Raw genomic sequence first — 20,277 nt, 5'->3', positions numbered from 1 at the left:
TTGTTTTCATTTTATTATTTTGAGTTTTACTGTAGATCAATTATAACGAAAATGGACTTATTTGGTTTTAACTTTTACTAATTGCTTTTGTATTTTAATCTCTTGACTACTTTATGATTACTTGAATACTTGGTTATTATATAAGTGTGTAAAATCTTATTATTTGTTATCATTGTACTCTACTGAAGAGAATTGATCGAAATTTATTTAGTGTTTTTGAAAGTGTGTGTCTTGTATAACTTATTGTAATATACTGGTCACTTATGTTCCAATTTCTGATTACATAATAAAGTATTACCATTTTATTTCATAGTAATACGATACACTACTAGAAAACTAAATGGTAAATTAATAGAACTTTTATGTCTATTCAAGCGTAAATTAAACTGCTACAGACTTAACGTCTTCAAAACTTTATAAATTTCTCCAGTAAAAAATACACTTAATTTTTTATCTTAAACTATAACTTCTCAACTTAATATTTTTTAAAACTTGTAACTTAAGTTCCTACCTGCCGTACATGTTTCTCCAGTTTAAACAATGAATTTTATAGTTATATATTTATAAAAATATTTTTTACTGCTATATATTGTACACACATAAAATTTAATGCACTATACGCAAAAGTTTTAGTATAAAGATCACAAAACAGGTAAAAAAAATGTTTAGGTTTTTTTTATTGTCATCAGTTATGTACGTTGTAGCAATAAAAAAAAATTCAGATGTACTCCTTCAAAAATCTTTCTGATCAGGAATTTGAAATTCAACCAATTTCTCTTTTGCATGAGTCGATATTAGAAAACCAAGTTCTACCGAAAAATATTTCAACTAATGAAACTTATACACAATGAACATGTATTGACACTTGCAAACCACCGACTTGTACAACTTGTACAAAATGCATGACTACAATCAAACTTGACCGAATGCCCTCATACTTTAAAACCAACTTGACAAGAAGCACACAATACCCCTAACATAAAAGAACTTTATCTTTAGCATATAGTATGGTAACTAAGAAAGCAACTGGAAAGTACCACCAGAAGTATTTTTTTATATTAGAAAGAGTCTCTACAAGACGGACATGTGTTGTTGCTTGCAAGCCAAGTATTAGTGCAATCGTTACAAAACACATGATTGCAATCAAGCTTCACTAGATGCATGCCTACTTTGAAATCATCGCGACAAATTGCGCAGATCTCACCCAACATAAATGAGTCAGATTGAAAATGAAAGAACATTCCCATTCTTTTCCTACTTAACCCATTTCTTGTAGTGATCATATTTTCTCTTCTTCTTTTAAAATACTTTAATTGTTTTCTGGTTATTACTTTAGATTTTTTGAAAATTCGATTAAGCCTGTATATTTCGTTTATCACTACGTATATATATTCTGCTAAAATTATTTTTTTCTTATCATTTCTTGTCTGAATTGTTTTTCTTAAGATAGGTTCCATATAGTGTCTCATCCCGTTGTACAAAGTGTTTATATGCACAAGAGCATCATTACAGCAACATCTCTCTTGTATAAATTCACTCTTTATTTCTTGAAGTTTATTCAGAAATACTTGTTGTCTCTATTATGTTAGTATATCAGTTAAGGATATTTAAAATTAAGTTTGAGAAAAATATTTTTTTTTGACTTTTACGTGTTTTTTTAAATTTAAATATTTAAGGCACTGGTTAGCTTTTGATGTAAACTTTAGTTGGTGAATAAATTTTTTAAGAAAATTAAATTTAATAAAATAGCGATTTGCCTAATAAAATTAGTGGTTTTGCAGCCTTAAGAACTAATTTTCATCTTTTCAAATTCATTGATGTAGTATTTTTAAGTTTAATCTTTTAAAGTAACTAAAAACTACTTTTATATGAAAGGAAAATTAGTTTCAGATTTTTACTAGAAAGTAAACGTTTAATCAAAACATTTAAAAGTAAAAAAAGTTTGTTTTAACGGACAAAAATTTGGTTTTTGATGACTAGTAATTGAAATAAATATTAATATAGCTCTAGATAATATTTATAAGTCAAAAATAAAAATTACTTCAATTAAATCCAAGTAACTTGTTTGTTCCATTTGTTTTTAGTTGTACTTTAAGCTGCAAATAAACTTACTTAATTTAGATATTTAAATTTTTTGTTTTTTGTATACTAAAGTACTTCGTTTGATAAAAAAAATAAATCTAAAATCTTAATAAATGATACTTTTTACTAAAACAAATACATTTCATTAAAAAATTATAAAAGTTTTGCGTTGTTATTTGTAGTAAAATTTTGTTTTAAGAGACTTAAATTATTATTACTTAATAAATTTTATTACTACTTTTGCTTTTTTTAAGTGCTTAGTTTTACTAGTTTATCTAATTAAACATTATTTTGTTATTTTTTCATTACTGTACAACTAAAACTACTAAACATAATTAGCTTTTTTGTCTAAAAATTATTATTTATTAGTTTATTGTTTCATACTTTCTTAATACATAAAAACTAAAAACTATTTAAGACCTTCATGAACCATATACCAGAAATAATTGATAAAAAAAATATGCTTTAAAGCGTTCAATTCAAGACTGTTAGTATAGTACTAAAACACTTGAGAATAAAGAATTAAAATAAACAATTAAGAAATACTAAGAAATGTAGTCTCCAAAATTTAATTTGAGTTATAAAATTCGTTTTTCCATTTTTTTTTTAAAGTATGTCAAAGTTTACTAAATAAATGTTTACTTAATTATAATTTGTTTTTAAATACACAAATAGTTGAAGGCTGATCTTAAAACTGTATATTTTAGTAGATATTCAAAATACTTAGCCATCCTTAATTAAATTTTAACCCTCTACTAGTAAATTAGATATTTACTTTAAAGCTCCGTTTTACTTATTTTCCATGGTAGCCAACACCGTCCGAAGCGTATTTTGAAGCTAAATTTTGTTAAAAAAATTTGATTAAAAAATATTTAGACGATGTAAATTAATAATAAAAATTTAATTAATGAATATACGTTTTTCAGTAGATTTTTAAATAATGTTTAGTACTTAAAGTAAAATATAAGTATTACAATGATTATTAGTTAGTTGATAGTATTATAAAAAAGTATTTCGATAAAAACTAACTTTTCCTTATAACACTTAGCAAGTATATGTAATAGTTACAGTATTTATTCAAAGTAAAGTTGTTTTTGTTTACTTTGTATAACAAAACATTAATTAAACTAAAATTACTTCTAAATTAAGAGCTATTATTCTTTGTGAGTTTTTAATGTATTGTATGTATACTAATTCTGTAAACTTTAAAATTAAGCTTGTAGTTTTAGCTGTACTATTCTTGAAAACCTTATTTTTTTACTAATTGTATTTAGTTACTTATATAAGCAAACCAATATTTCACAAATACATCATAGCTAGCTAGTTTTATGTTATTTAACAAGTTATATATGATTTTATTCTATTTAAACGTTTTTAGCTTACGACGGCTAGTCTAAGATTAACAACAGTTTACTGTTTATCAAAGGAATAAAAAGACGCTCAAAATATTTTGTCCCAGGACCTGTTTGACCAAGAACCTTTCGGTTATCGAGTTTTACAACACTTGGGTACTTTTTAATGTTTTGTCCAGGAAGTTTTGGTAATTCTATTCATGTCAAATTTACTTTAAAAACAAAGTTTTCAGGTAAATATCCCCTATTTTAACTATTCATATATATTTTAAAAAGTTATTAGAACTAAGGTCATCTGAACTTTATCAATCTGTATACTAACAACAAAAAAAATTTTAAACTGTTTAGTAACAGACCTAATAATTAATTATTTGTTTCAAAAGTTTATAAAAGACTATTGATGTCTTGTTTTTATTTGTTATGTTATAAATAAACATTATTAAAACTGTTTTTTAGAAATAGGAAAATAAAAAAATTTAAAAAAATCAGAAAAAATATACACACCTGTTGTTAAAAGACAGTCTTAGTCATTTTGAGAAAAAAGGTATGCTCAAGCTGGAAACTAAAAGCTTCCAAAGGTACAGTGCTTCCTCGCTAATTCGGTCCTCGCTAATCCGGTTCCTCGCTAATCCGGCCGGTTTTAGTCGAGAAGTCGACTTATTTACTTTAGAGGTTTTAGCGTTTAATTTCATTTTACTTCGAAAAAGTATTCAATTTACGTTTTATAAGTATGCAAGCAATAAATTGTTACGTCATAATATAGTATCATTTGTATAATCTTAAGTTTTTTTTCATACTTATCCCGCTCAGTTGTAACAAACTTGTTTATTATTCATTTGCAATTTTTCTGTCTTTGCTAAGCAAGTTACACTTTAATATACTACAATCAACATATCTGGTTAAAAAATGGATAAGACAGCAAAAAAGCGAAAACGCGTTTAACTAACAATTGAAAACAAGTTAAAAGTTTGCGAAATGGCAAACAATAATGTGCCTAAAGCTGTTATAATGAGCCGGTTTACATTAGTAAGTCAACTTTAAATGACATTTTGAGAGGCGAAGAAAAGTTCAAAAAGTTTAAAGCCGAAAAGGAGAAGCTGGGACTAATTGGAGCTGCTAAAACGGCAAAAAAAGTAGATGGAGGCGTAGATAATTTGTAAAAATAGCGATACTTTGTTCTTATCCGGCCAAAGGCAAATCCGGCCATATTTTCAAAAAAATCTTGCCCAACTTGGCCGGATTAGCGAGGAAGCACTGTACCTCAATTTAAAACATTAAATAAAAAAATAGAACACGGCTAAGTTATTCTTGAAGTTCCTGCCTGGAAAACTTAAGCACTGGCAGTTTTGAAAGTGTCCAAAAAATAAAAATTAAAAGAGTGCACTGTTTTAAAACTACTAAAAAAAATCTAGTTTAAATATTTTTTTTTAGTAGTTTTAAAATAGTTTTATTTGGTAACTTTTGACAATCGATGCAATATCTGAAGTTAACCTTATGCCAGGAATGGAAACATTTTGTCAGGAATGCTTTCATATACTCTGTATTTCACGATGGTCATGAAATTTAGCAAATATGTTAGTTTAAAAAAAAACACTAAAAATTTAAGCCATTAAAAAAAAAAGATTGTAATTAATTAGCTGAATTAGTATTTGAGTTTTATTTATAGTTTTTACTACTTAAGTTCGAGCTTTAGAAATATCATAACTCAAAATATTAGTAAATACTTACATAAAATCTAGATAAGCAAAATAAATAAATTAAATAATATCAAAGTATAAAACTTATGTTAGTACGTAGTTTAAAGTTAAACAATTATTAATAATCTTTTATTTAATGCTTTGTTGTTACCTTAGTTTATACTATGATACTTTTATATCTCAGATGAAAAACAAATATGTACTTACTAGCTTAGTTGTAACCAGTTGTTAGTTTTTTTTGACTAAAACTTATATCTCTAACTTAAGTAGCTACTATAATTTGTGCAATGGTCTTTATTTATATAAATTAAATAGTTAGTATGTAAAAAAACTACTTAAACTTTTTTTAAGCTTTCTAATACTTCCGTTAAGCGTCGCTAGTGAGCGTTTATTGAACATTTTTATCAATTTATAAATTAATTTTCTTACAATGAAGAATCTTTGTTTTATGAAATACTTTATTTTTAGTAATAAAACTAACACTAATAGAGCTTTTTTAGTAACTTATACTTAAGCTAAACTTTACTAATGGTAGAGATATTTTCTCCCCTGGACTCAAAAACAAATATCCTGATTAAAATTCTCAGAGTCGACTCTTAGTAAAATGGTCATAGTTTTTTTTTAAATAAACTAAACTAGTTTTGTTGACCATGGCTTGATCTTCATAATTTTGCATTAAGTAATACAGCTTCTTAGCTTACGAAAAATAAAGTTATTAGTTTAGAAAATGTGGAGTATTATGTATGATTAAGATAAAATAACTCTTAAAGCTTAAGGTAAAGTTTTTCGATTAGAGCTAGTAAACGATAGCTATATCTAAAAGTATAGTTTAATTTAATACTGATTACTTACCATTATTAAACGTTTTACTAGTTACTGTTTTCTAAGTTTATTTTGTTAAAACTAACAATTACTAAACATGTTTGTAAGTGATTAAAACTTAATTTGTCAAAAGTTGTAATTAATACTTAGAATAAGCTTAAAAATTTATTTGAGCTACTAAGCACAACTTGATATCTCAAAATATATTTAGTTTTAGCGAAAATAAGGACCATTAGCCATATAACTATTTCCCTACTATTATTATAACTAGAAATGAAACACAAACATTTGTATATATTTCTTTTTATTTATTTTGATAAGATATTGCTTTGAAATAAAATAACTTATAAATAGCAACAATTTGACTGCAGCAAGACGACGATTGAGCTCAGCACGTTTTGATTGCTTCCACATATATTTGATAGTACAATAGTGATGTTTGGTGGAGAGTGAATGCTGAAGTGATGACCGATAAGTGAGTGCACAATGAGGCCAAGCTCGCGATTACATGTCGTCATGGGTGAGCAGTCATGGTCTGTTGCCGTCTATACTAGCTGTAAGAACAACATAAGTCACAATGGTGTAGTAGTATGATGTAATAAGTAAAAAAAAACTAAACCAATAAATTATTTAGCTGAAATACGTATAAAAGTGGTACTACCTATAAAAATTACATCTTTTAGATAATTTTGCAAGATGTCATAATGACACGCTTAACAAGTTGAAAACCCAAAACAGTTTTTTTAAACTGGTATGTAATTTTGTTTTGCTTTTTGAACGACAAAAAATAGGCTCAAAAAAGTTTGGTCTAGAGATATGGTAAAGAAAAAATATCTCAGTAATTTATAATATTATACGGACACAGTCTGGTGTTTTGTTTAGAATGACTGATCAAAAAATTATCTTATTTAATAATTTATTCTTTTCTTATGTAAATTACATTTTGATTGTGCATTTGTTTAAATATAAAACATAACAACTAAAACAAACACTATAAGGGTATTTAAGCTTTTAGTTTAAAAACATTATCAACTTGAAAATGTCGTTAAAAATACAAACCTTTAATTTATCTTAGACTTAAGTTGTTCATTTGTACGTAGATGTCAAAATTTACTAGTTGAATAACAATTAAACTTTTTCTCCTTTTGTATAATTTTACGAAAAATAATCATAAGATACAAAATTCTTCACATTCTTTTCTTTTGAAATAACGCCCATGAAAACACTACATTGAACTTTTTAAATATCAAAGAAGAATAAACTTTGTTTTAATTTAAGAGAACTTTATTGGAATTCACACCTTAAATACTGTTTTTTTTTCAAACATTTTTTTTGTAAAAAAGGTAATCATAATGCTTAACTATTTTGAAATTGTCAAAAATTGAAAAAATAACTTATCAAAATTTTGTACACTAGAGGTGTGATTTTATAAACTTATGAACTTTTAATCAAACTCTAACTGAAACAAAAAAGTTTTCCGAAAAGCATACTTCTAACCACGTACTAATGACAATATGTCGTTAGTAGTAGTTACTAAGAATTTGAAATGTCATAATAAGGTTACCAGTGCTGTGTTTCAATAAAGTGTTTAAAACATTCTGAGTAGTCCTAAAAGATTGTATTTTATTTATAAAACTTCTAAAATAAAACTAACATTTTCAATATCAACATCATTGCCTTCAATTGTGGTTACATTCAGACCAAACCTTTGCTTGAAGTTTGACAACCATTCTTTTGACTTTGTCATCAATCTTGTCTTCGATACCAACTTGTACAGATAAACTAAACACTTCAGTGCGTAGTGGACTGGATCTACTATGTAGTAAAGTTCCATATCTGAAAAAGCATTTATTATTGTTTTGAGTTTTAGCAAACTTATACAGAAAACTTTAATATAATACACCTTAAATTTTACTATAGTAAGTTATTTCTAAGAAAAGTACACAAACTATCTAAAAATGTTAAAAGGTTGATATACTAGTAGTACTTTAACTAGTCAACTTTTATTATGAAGGATCTACATCAAAGACTTAGTAAGTATAACTACATAAATTAATATTAAGTTGAAAAGCTAAAACTTATAACATTAGTTATTACAATCTAGGATCAAAACCATTAAGACCCTATAAACATATTTAAAAAATGCTATCTCTAAGTTACTTATCAAAGTAATCCTATAACATTTTTAATTAAAATCTCTTTTGTAAAAATAAATATTTAGTTTTTATAAGTATTATTTGAGTAGGTATCCTTTAGGTCAACTTAATAACTTTCAAAATGACTCTGGTTTTAATTCTTTTACAAAATTATTTTAAATATCTGTCCATAGTTATTACCCTGATAAGCAAGAGAATTTTGCCTATGTCTTTTAAAGTTTTGTATTAAAAAAAATTTCGAGAATGTCTTGTAAAGTGGATATATATTTAAAGTTTGTTTTTTTAAAAAAGCTTGTAACTTACTGGTAAAATCCTATATATAAAGACACCTTTAGTCAAAAAAAATCTGAACAACTAATTTTTCTCCTTACACCATAGCATTCTAGTTTGTTAAGCGAATGTTTTATACCCACAATATAAAAAATAAAAAAAATTACTTAGAATTAATAATACTACATATACTGATTCGTTGACAGAACTGTTTTATCAAACTCAGACAGATTTAAGGTGGTGAAATGGCCCTTTCTAAAACCGAATTGGGGTGTTTTAGATGTTTTACTTGGTAGGTAAATACAGCTTTGTATAAATTTTGCAATTTTTTGTGCTGAAAAAGAAAAGGTTGAAATTGGTCTGCAGTTTCTTAATAATATTTCTGACCTTAATCCAAATATTGATTCTATTTTTGCTAATTTTAAGCTCTTTGGTTACCTACCCTAAAAAATTCCTGATCAACTATTTAACTAATTACCAAAAAAACACATTTAAAAGAATTTTTATTAATTTGCTATCATTTCCCCTTGATTTGTTTTAGTCAAAGCTTTTTTTTATAACATCATTAACTTCTACCTCTTTTCATTCCAACAAAAAATAAAAACTTTTACTAATATTTTATATTATGATGTAAAATTAGATTGGTACACTTTTTTGCACATTTTTTTTTAACATTTGCAAGATGTGTATTAACTTTATTAACTAAACCAATTGGTTTTCAATTATATATAGTTATTGTTGAAAAAGACTGGTTTTTTCTTTTGATTTTTTTGTGGCATCCTTTATTACTTTCAAATTTTGAGTGTATTAAAAAAACCAGAGATTTAAAGCCTATTTCAAAGTACATTTTCTTCAGAGTTGTTTTTTTTTTTTGTAAGTTTATTTCAGTGTTTTTGTACTTTAACAGACTTATTAAAGTGTTTTTGCAAAGTAATTAGTTAATTTTTGTTTTAAAAGTTTTATATACTTCTAGTGATTAAAGGTTTAGACTTCAAAACTAAGTTTAGGTTAGATATTCCTTTCTTTGATTCTCATACTTTTGTTTGTAATCACATCAGCTTTAATCAGCTTGAACTTTTTTTATTATACTGTTTGAAATTAAGTCTATATTATCTTTTGGTTTAACAATTTTTTTAGTTTCTTTTCTTTTTTTGAGAATGTGTGAAGTATCAGTTATGAAATTTGTCTATCTAGCTTATAAACAAAGTTTAAAATCAGTAAGAAATATATAGGGTTTACTTTTAAACTGATAAAATTTTATGCACTTAAAAAGTAACCAGTAAATGGTCCACTTAAGTTATTCACTTTAGCTAGTACTTCATTAATGTTTGTAAGTACTAAAAAGAAAGTATTTCTAATAACTTTTTATTATAAAATAACTGCTTGAACTAAGGATTTTTAAAATTGTCTAAACTTCTAGTTAAAACGACTTAATTTATTTGAAAATTACTAAACAGCAAAATCTGAAAGAAATGACAAACATATATTTAAGTTTACTAAGTTTAGTCAGTCTAGCATAAGAAGTGGCAAACCTGTTAAGTATTTCTTATTGTAGTTGAAAATATCAGTTTAATTGTTCAAAAACGTTATGGAAACCCTTAACATAACTCTAATGTAAACAAAAACAAAATTTAAACAACAAGAACATTTCAACAATAACAAAATTTCAACAATAACAACAGTATAAACATTCAGAACACTAATTTTATCATTCCACTTATTAAACTAGTTTTTTTTTTATAACACTACAATACTTTCTTTCTAAAATTTAGATATTTATCCATATCATTAATTTAGATTACGTAGATTATTTAAAATCTTGTAACTATAACAATATATTAAAAGGTTATAAGGCCTTATCATGTTTTTCTAAGTTATGCTGTATTTATCATATAGAAAGTAAGTTGCATCTAACTGTTAATACAAATTAGTAGTTCTAAATACAAAAACTTATTATCAAATTTAAATTTTACTGACAATTTTAGTGAACTTTCAATCTTTGTTAAAATGCTGTAGTTCTAAAATTTTAGTGAAAATTGAGGTTTTAAACAGTGTTAGAAAAAATTATATGTTCTTTGTTTATATTTAAACTGTTTAAAGAATTTATTTAAAAACAATTAAAGAAGTTAGTTTTACTTTATAAAACATTAATATTATTTTTAATGAAGAATTCATAAAACATTAAACCTTAAAGCCAGAAGAAGAGAACCAAATAGTTCAAAAATGCTGACAAAATGCCAAACACAGCTAAAATGTTCGAAATTCATATTTTCAGTAATAGGAAACATCAGTACTGAAAATTACTTTAACAATATTAGAGAACAACAATTCTAGACTTAAAAGCACTGTTTTTAACATATTTTTAGTCGTTCCGAATTACTAAAAAATACTTTATCGTCTTATGTTATATTGTTTTACATATAAAATTATATAACTTAATTGAACGCTTACTTATTTTAAATGGTCTGAGAAAAGATTAGCTATAATAGTTTCATATAATAAAAAATTGTCTCACTTTAAAAGAAAAATACTTTTACTCAGTTTTGATAAGCTTTTAAATAGATATGTGTGTTATTGTTTTTTAAAACTGCGTAAATTAAAAACGAATTAAGTATTATAAATTTTTAAAACAGATTGAAATAATTGTTTAACAACATAAAATAGTTAGTGAAAAATTGTACAAGTTTCACGTTATTAAATAATAAAGTTACAAAATATTAAGTAGCCATTAAAAGTAAGTCAAAAAACAATAAAATTTTGAAAATGTTAAGTATAAAAATACATTTAGTATAAAACAAACTCTAATTTAAAGTAATAACAAAACTTTACTAAAAACAAAGACTGTTTTTCATATGTAAATTCTTAAAATTAAAAAAAAAACATTCGACTTAAGCTGAAAAAATACAAGACTGCTTTGAAAATTAACAACAGCAAATTTGAAATTATTTTTTTTTGTTTAAATTGTATCGTGCATTAATAAAAAGTGAATAAAACACACTTGAACTTCATGGTAGATGATATTACCCTGAATTTTAAGCTTTGAACGTTTACCCTTGAGTGATTAATATTACAGTTTTTGTTTACATAAAAATTATCAACCATTGAAATTAAATTCGATATTTTAAAAATAATAAACGTCATATATAATTGCACTTTGAAATATAAAAGCAAGTTTGAAATTATATTTTTTTTGTTTGACCTGTGTCGTATAGTAACAAAAAAAAAATTTTCTAACCATTCAAGTTAAGCTCAGCATTAAAAATTTCATTCAATATGCACTTGTAAGACCTTTTAAAGCTAGATCGTGACTTTCAAACAGAAATAAGTATAAAACATAAATGAACTTACAACAAAATTAAACTGGTTTGTTCTCCTGTTGTTTATTGAACAACAAAAAAAGCGCTCAAAACATTTAGTCCGAGGACCTGGAGCACATAAAAAACTTTCGGTTATCGAGTCGCACACCACAGAATACCTTGTCGTTTTGTCATAAATAAAAAGTTTTATGTTGTATTTAAGCTTTAAACGTGTAAGAATCGAAACAAACTTATAGATTTTATATCACTACTAAAAGAAATACTAATCTAAAATGTTAATTATAGCAATAATTTTGTTAAACTAATTGAAAAAGCTAAGCATTTGAATACTACAACTAGACGAAAACAAAACAAAAAAAAAAAAAAAAAAAAGTTTATACTTATTTTTTCAAACTGTTTAGTTAGTAACTTTATACTTTGTTTTGTTATAATGCTGCTTATTGAACAACAAAAAAAAGTTCAAAATGTTTAGTTCATAGATTTGTTGCACAAAGAAACTTTTCAGTATACCTATACAGTTTTATTGTTGTGAATAGTCATTTTCGTACTAGCTGTTTATAATCGAAATAATATAAATAAATTAAAATTTATCAGCTTTAGATTATAGTTAAAAAACAGATTTGGTGCATAAAAAAGATCGAAGGACCTGATGTAAAAAAAAATTTCTCAGTAATTGTTATAAACATCACTTGTAAGATGTTTAAATGTTTTGGAATTTAGTAAATAAGATGTATATTAAACTATCTGAATGTTTTTTTAAAGTAGTGAAAATGATTTTTTTTTCTTTTTTTTTTTGAAAAAGCTAAATGATACTACTTTTTTTACTAAAAATATCGGCGAAAGTCAGCAGAACAGAAGCTTGGACTTTCGTATGCCGTGAGACAAGCTCAAATTTAAAATAAGGTTCAATCATACCGATTCAATAATCAGACCATGTGACTGACTGATGAGTCCTAATCAGGACGAAACCGGTCTCAATCTACCGAAAGCTTGTGGTCTGGTAATCGAATAAGTGTTATCAACCCTTTTGAATATTACTTTTGTTATATTACGCATAAAACTCACTACTCATTTTTTTTGAGTAATTTCATAATAGAATGGATAATAACAAGTTATTTTTTTGAAAGAAAAATTATACTCATTTTTTTAATATTTATTACATTTTTTATAAATGTATTCAAATTATCTATAGACTTTTTAAGTTGAGTATATGTACGATATTTATAAAATCTTCAGAACTAACAAAAATTTAATCGTTCAATATTATCCATAATTGGATATAAACTAAACTACTCTTATTTGTTTGTATAACGTTATGAACTTCATATACATATATCTTTTAGTATTTTCAGGTAAACAAGTACTTAATTGTTAATTAAAACTACAAAAACTAAAAATTAATAAAAAATATAGTTATATTTTTTTAATGAAAGTTAAATACTGATTTACTTTTGAGATATAAATATAACATTTGAGTATTACTTAGTATGAGTTTAAAGCTATTTATAATATTTGGTTTTCAGTAAAATAAGTATAGTTTTGTTCAACATTTAACAAAAAAAGCTTTTCTAGCAGAAAAACTGTATGTATATCTTATCTGTTAATGTAAAAATTAAATTGTAAGTATATCAACAATCAAAAACCACTAATCGTTGTTTGTATAGTTCATACAATTTTAAAAAATTAAACTACCTATTTTCCTTCGTAATTTTGTCAAGTAAGTATAAAAACAAAATTATTTTAATTTTGTTTCATTGGGAATTAATTTGTTCAGTAGTAAATAAATACTAGATAAAAACAGGATTAATCAAACAAATGTGATGCTAATAATTTAGTGAAATTCTCAGTTAAATTTATTTTAATTTTAGAATCTACAACGTCTGATTTGATTAAAAAACTGCTATAATAAAAATCTTCTTAGCATATAGATTAAAAATAAACGTCAAAAGTAATTAAAAAAAAAATTAACAGAAAATCTATTACAAGCTATACGCAGTTTTAAGTAAAACTCAATTATCACCTTTAACACTTTTATGTTATTATACTAGATGTATTTGTAAATAATTTTATGCTCTAAATCTATAAACATCTACTTATTGTCATTATAAAACTTATTAAAAAAAAAAACGTTTAAAACAATTTTTCCATCAAGTCGCATGATTTATAATAACTTCTTAGCCAATGCTTTTGTCTCTTAAAACTTTCTGCTTTCCGTTATTTTGCTGCGGTCGCCTCTCTGACCTTCTGATCAGCTCCCTTGCTCTTACTCCTTGTAACTGGTCCCTTTCTTATACCTGATCCAGTCTTTCTCCATTTAGACACATCTTCAGTCTTTCTCTATTTAGACACATCTTTAGTCTTTCTCTATTTAGACACATCTTTAGTCTTTCTCTATTTAGACACATTTTCAGTCTTTCTCTATTTAGACACATCTTTAGTCTTTCTCTATTTAGACACATCTTTAGTCTTTCTCTATTTAGACACATTTTCAGTCTTTCTCTATTTAGACACATCTTCAGTCTTTCTCTATTTAGACACATCTTTAGTCTTTCTCTATTTAGACACATCTTTAGTCTTTCTCTATTTAGACACATCTTCAGTCTTTCTCTATTTAGACACATCTTCAGTCTTTCTCTATTTAGACACATCTTTAGTCTTTCTCTATTTAGACACATTTTCAGTCTTTCTCTATTTAGACACATCTTCAGTCTTTCTCTATTTAGACACATCTTCAGTCTTTCTCTATTTAGACACATCTTTAGTCTTTCTCTATTTAGACACATTTTCAGTCTTTCTCTATTTAGACACATCTTCAGTCTTTCTCTATTTAGACACATCTTCAGTCTTTCTCTATTTAGACACATTTTCAGTCTTTCTCCATTTAGACACATCTTCAGTCTTTCTCTATTTAGACACATCTTTAGTCTTTCTCTATTTAGACACATCTTTAGTCTTTCTCTATTTAGACACATTTTCAGTCTTTCTCTATTTAGACACATCTTCAGTCTTTCTCTATTTAGACACATCTTTAGTCTTTCTCTATTTAGACACATCTTTAGTCTTTCTCTATTTAGACACATCTTCAGTCTTTCTCTATTTAGACACATCTTCAGTCTTTCTCTATTTAGACACATCTTTAGTCTTTCTCTATTTAGACACATTTTCAGTCTTTCTCTATTTAGACACATCTTCATTCTTTCTCTATTTAGACACATCTTCAGTCTTTCTCTATTTAGACACATCTTCAGTCTTTCTCTATTTAGACACATTTTCAGTCTTTCTCTATTTAGACACATCTTCAGTCTTTCTCTATTTAGACACATCTTCAGTCTTTCTCTATTTAGACACATCTTTAGTCTTTCTCTATTTAGACACATTTTCAGTCTTTCTCTATTTAGACACATCTTGTTCATCAGTTTGTTTTCTATATTTTATATGACGTGTCGTAATCTAGAAGTATTTTCTGTCAATTGCAATGGGAAGGATATAATTTTATTAACAAAATTAAAACACACAAACATATAAGTATTATTCAGATTATAAGCTTACTGTGGCCAAACTATAAGTCTGAAAACGTTTAGAATTAATGTGATATGTAACAAATTTGTGGATTTCTCAAAACTATATTTTGTTTTTTTAATTTATAGGTATTAATTTTTAAAATTTTACTAAAGTTTTCTCATAATGTTTTAGCTTAAAACTTTTAGATTATACAAAGTTATATTATAAAGATTATAATCTAAGTTGTGTTAATTTTTGAAATTTGCATGAGGAAAGATCACATCGTTTACAAATATAAACGTTTTTTATGTTTGAGGGAAATAATTTGAGATATAAAATTTGCATCAAAGAACAAAATGAATTTTTCTTTAAACTTTGAAGTTTATCAAAGTAACTTTGTTTAGCAAAAACGTTTTTGATCTGCACAAAAATATAAAAATGCTGCATAAGCAAATACTTGCATGGATTTAAAAAAATTGTGAAAGTTACGTGAAACTGCGAGATTGCAAATTTTCATAAAAATCTGTTATTAGCTTGTCGATATCTGTCAGGTTTTATACATTCATAAAATTAAGCTTAAAATTCAATCTTTAATTCTGTATTAAATAAACACTACTCTAAAACAGGGTTTCCCAAAGTGGGCGATATCCCCCCTGGGTATATTTTAGCGAGTCGGGAGGCGATAACTAGTAAGGGAGCGAAGGGGGGCGATTTTTAAAATTTGAGCAGTCATAAAACTTTTACTTTTTATCTTGCTATTTTACTAATTTTAACTTGCTATTGTAATTTGACCCTTAAGTAAAACTTATACAAAAAAGTTCATTTTGATTTTGTATAATATAGAAAAAAAGTTAAATGCTTATGACTTCTATTTTTAAGTTAATTACATATTTTTATTCATATGTTTTCTTATTTAACAATTATATGGATCATAGAAGATCGGAATCCCTAACCATTTCATAACCTGACATATATGCTATTTAGGATAATAAATGGTATGTAAAAATCTATGTTATCTATTATTAACTAGATATTTCCAATTATTTTTTGAAAAGTCACTTAGTAAGACAAAAACTTAAAACTGTATAGATTGCCAATTTACCTAGAAACCTGAAAAAACCTGAAATTTTAACAATTTTAACATATATGGTAGTAAAATTTCGATTTGACACAAAAAATCTTTCATAAAGAAAAAAATATGGATCTATATGAAGCAGATCTTTTTGAAGAAAACGTTGACTTACAGGTAACCTTCTTAGACTTACAAACTGACCTTGAACTTAAAGTAAATTTTTCCAAAGAACGACATGAAATCTTTTTGACTCAACAAAAACTAAGGCAAAATTATCCAATCATTTGGGGGGAAGTTGGATTGTTGTTTTTAGCTTTTCCTTTTTGCTAATTTGTTGAGAAAGCTTTTACTTCAGTTATCAACATCTTGAGCAAAAGATCTAATCTAGATATTTGTAAAGGATGTGACTTGAAGCTTTATTTGATTGATCTAGAATCAGATATAGAAAACTTGCAAGCAGTCATGAACCTCATCCTTCACATTATACTAGACTTCAGTAGCAAACATTATTTTATGAAAGTATTTTATTTTATTTTATAAAATATTTCTTATTAAACCTGTTTTGTATTGTATTTAAGTAGTTTTTTTTTATAATATCAATTTTATTAAATTTATTTATTCTACAACAGGTTTGCATAATGCCGAATAAACATTAATTACGGTAGACTTCCTCTTGAGTTCGAACTTTTTACTCAAAAAAAGTCAAATTTATATTTTCTTAAATTCAACTTTAATAAAGTTTATTACTAACTAAATATTATTAAAACAAAATACTTATAATATTTAGTAGCTTCTATAGATCTATTTTTTTAATGAATGTTTATTTTATATTTTAGTGGACTTTGTGTTTATTCATAAAATTATTGCATATAAAATATTGAAATTTGCCATTTTCTAAAAAAAAAGATAATGATTTTCTGAGTTTGCACTTTTTGATTTCGTTCAAAGTGCGAACTCAAGCGGAAGTCTACTGTATTAATTAAGTGGTTTATGTTTTAGAATTAGTAATAGTTTTCTTTTGACCTGGTTACTGTTGTAGTTTATATTTGTCCTTTTAGAACATTAAAATATTTAGAACACTAAAATAGCATAGTGATCAAAATATTTGTTTGAAAGATATTTATTTGATTGCTTTTTGTTATTACTTGTTTAATCTTAGAATGAAAGATTTTCTATCATTCTCTTTAGCAATGACTGGAGACCTTTAACTGTTATTTATCTTTGAAGCATATATTTCTTAAACCGTACATTATGTGAATGAAACATTTGAGTGCAAACGTCGTGTTTGGCATTGCTTGGAAATGGAGGGTTAGCACACTGGCCAAAACATTTGTAACGTATGTGGCTAATGAATAACAAATATATTTTACTGCTCGAGCCTTTATTTTTGTAACAAATGAGTATTGTAAAACCAATGCATTGCTCTCAAGCATGATGCTTCATGCAAAATCACTGACAGAGTTTGTTAATACTAATTAAAATTAAAAAGAACTATCATATGTGTTGAAAACTTTAGTCAAAATTCCACATTTAGTCAAAAACAACTTTATTTTCCCACCACAACTTCAAAAAAACAAGAGTAGTCATTTGAAGTATAAAAGATATTTTTTGCAATTGTAATTCGATTTATATTTCTAAACAGTTGCTAAGCTTACTTTAAATTTATTTTTTGTAATGGTAAAAGTGTAATTCTAAGTAAAATAAAAAATTTCTTATAACAATTGTAGTTTCGATTCTTTCTTAGACCTTTACTGCAGTTAGTAACATATTTCAATTTGTTACGGCACCTTGTCATTTTCAATTGCACTTTGTTTTGTAAATATGAACACTTGAAAGGTTTATAATTTAATTTGTTTATGATCACAATAAAAACTAACTCTAAGATTAAACTTAAAATGCTTTAAATTTGTTTGTGATTTGTTTTCTACTTTAAGCATTAATTAAAGTCGATTTATTATTTTGCATAAAAAAAATACAAGTTAATTGTTAGTGTTGCTAGCATGGATATCAAAATATTGAAATTAAGTTCTTGTGTATCTAGCTTGTTTTTATTTTTCAGCAAAACATTCGCTTTTTTGCTCGCTTTTAAAATAATTTATTCTTAATTAAAAGTGTATTTATTTATTAGCGCGTTAAAAATGTTGTTTATACTTAATATACTAAATAAGCAATAATATAATAGGTATTTATTATTAATAACTTATACAAATACAAAGCAAAACTGCAAATTTAAATATAAATTAAAATTACATACTTTAAAAATGTAATTTTACCAAAATGCTGACGTAATGTAAATGAACACAAATATTAGTTCTACTTGTTAGTACATAAAAAGTCAAGTCATATGTAAGTTACTGAGCCACTACGCCATTATAAGGCCGATTTGTAGCAAGCTCATTAGCTTGTAAATATTTCAAAGTTAAAAATATTGTTGAAATTTTAAGAATTACTAAACGGGCGCAAGTTTTTTCTGCGTTTGATAGTATTTAGTAAACATTTTTACATCTAATTTGTTTTATTTATTAATTACAACAATGAGCAGTTTTAATTTTCAACAATACTTTAAATTTGTCAGACAAGTATTCATTTAAATGTTTATATAAAATTTTCGAATGTTTTACTGTAAATTTAAAATATTTTCTTGAAAAACTTCAATAAGGCAAGATTACGAAGGTTTAGTCATTTACCGGAGCATATCCATGTCATTCAATGTTGTATTGAATATTATGTTTAATGTTTTTTTTTTCAAACTTTAGAAAACCTAATTTAAGTTTCAAAAGCTAGTTAAGCGGTAAGGTTGATTAAAAATATAACTTTATTTTTAATTAAACAACAAAAAAGCAATAACACTTTCAAAATTAACTGCTTTTTTTAATACACCACAAAGTTGCTAAAAGTGTAAAAGATCTTCAACAACAGATTTTTTTTTTCTAAAGTAATTATACTTATTTGAAATTTTTGGTATTTAAAAAGTTTATATATTTTTAATAGCATTTAACTAATTTATAATTTGTATATATTTCAATCTCTTGTCTTTCACAAAACTTTCATTAAAACTAATACTTTTTCTTTTTGTAGAAAAACACAAAATTAAGTATTTAGTTAGAATAGAAAATTATTTCATTTCAGTTGACCGGTTTTAAAAAAATTCAAATATTTGAACAAACATAAATCAACTTTTTTAAATTTTATAAATTAAATAAGATCTTTTTTTTCAGTTATCAAACTTTAAGTGAAAAATAAAAAACTATATAGTAATTTTATACATACAATTGTTGTATATAAAAAATAGTATCTAAATTTATTGAAGTTAAGTAAAATAGTTTAAAGTATGTATATTTCAAAACCATTGCAACAAACTAATTTTTTTCGTTTAGATTTAGCAAACCTGCCAAAATACAATGAAATCAAAATTACATACTTTTCAAATGTACTTTAGCTAACAGCTGACGTAATGTTAATGCACACAAATGTTACTTTTATTTGATAGTATATAAATTTACGTTAGTCGACTAACATTAGTTACTGAGCCACTACGCCAATATAAGGCCGATTTGTAGCAAGCTTATTAGCTTGTAAATATTTATAAGTTATAAACTTTACTCTAGTTGTGAAAAATTACTAAAACGGGCACAAGTATTATCTGCATTTAGTTATATTTGATAAGCAGATTTTTAATTTAAAGTTAAAAGAGATAGTTGCTTTATATATTCTAAATACTACACAACAATACTTAATACAGAAGTCAAAAGTTTGGTTTAGGCAACGTACAGGCCGCAGCCAAATAAAGCCCACTAAGCAAAATCTCTGGTGTGCGATCTATTTCTTTATTTGTAAACGACTTGTAAAAAGAAAACTAAAGTAGATAGACTAGAAAAAATTCTAATTAGATATTGGTTTATTAAAAAAAATAATCCTGACTAAATGGCTACTTCATTACAATGTTACTTTTATGGGGATATTTTAGTAATTGGATTATTGGGTTTTTGTACTTTTGGATTCAGATTT

The sequence above is a fragment of the Thalia democratica genome, chromosome 7 (genome assembly GCF_965202585.1).
Source record: "Thalia democratica chromosome 7, ktThaDemo2.hap1.1, whole genome shotgun sequence".
In the NCBI taxonomy this organism is placed as follows: Eukaryota; Metazoa; Chordata; class Thaliacea; order Salpida; family Salpidae; genus Thalia; species Thalia democratica.
Note: the sequence above shows the minus strand (reverse complement) of the source record.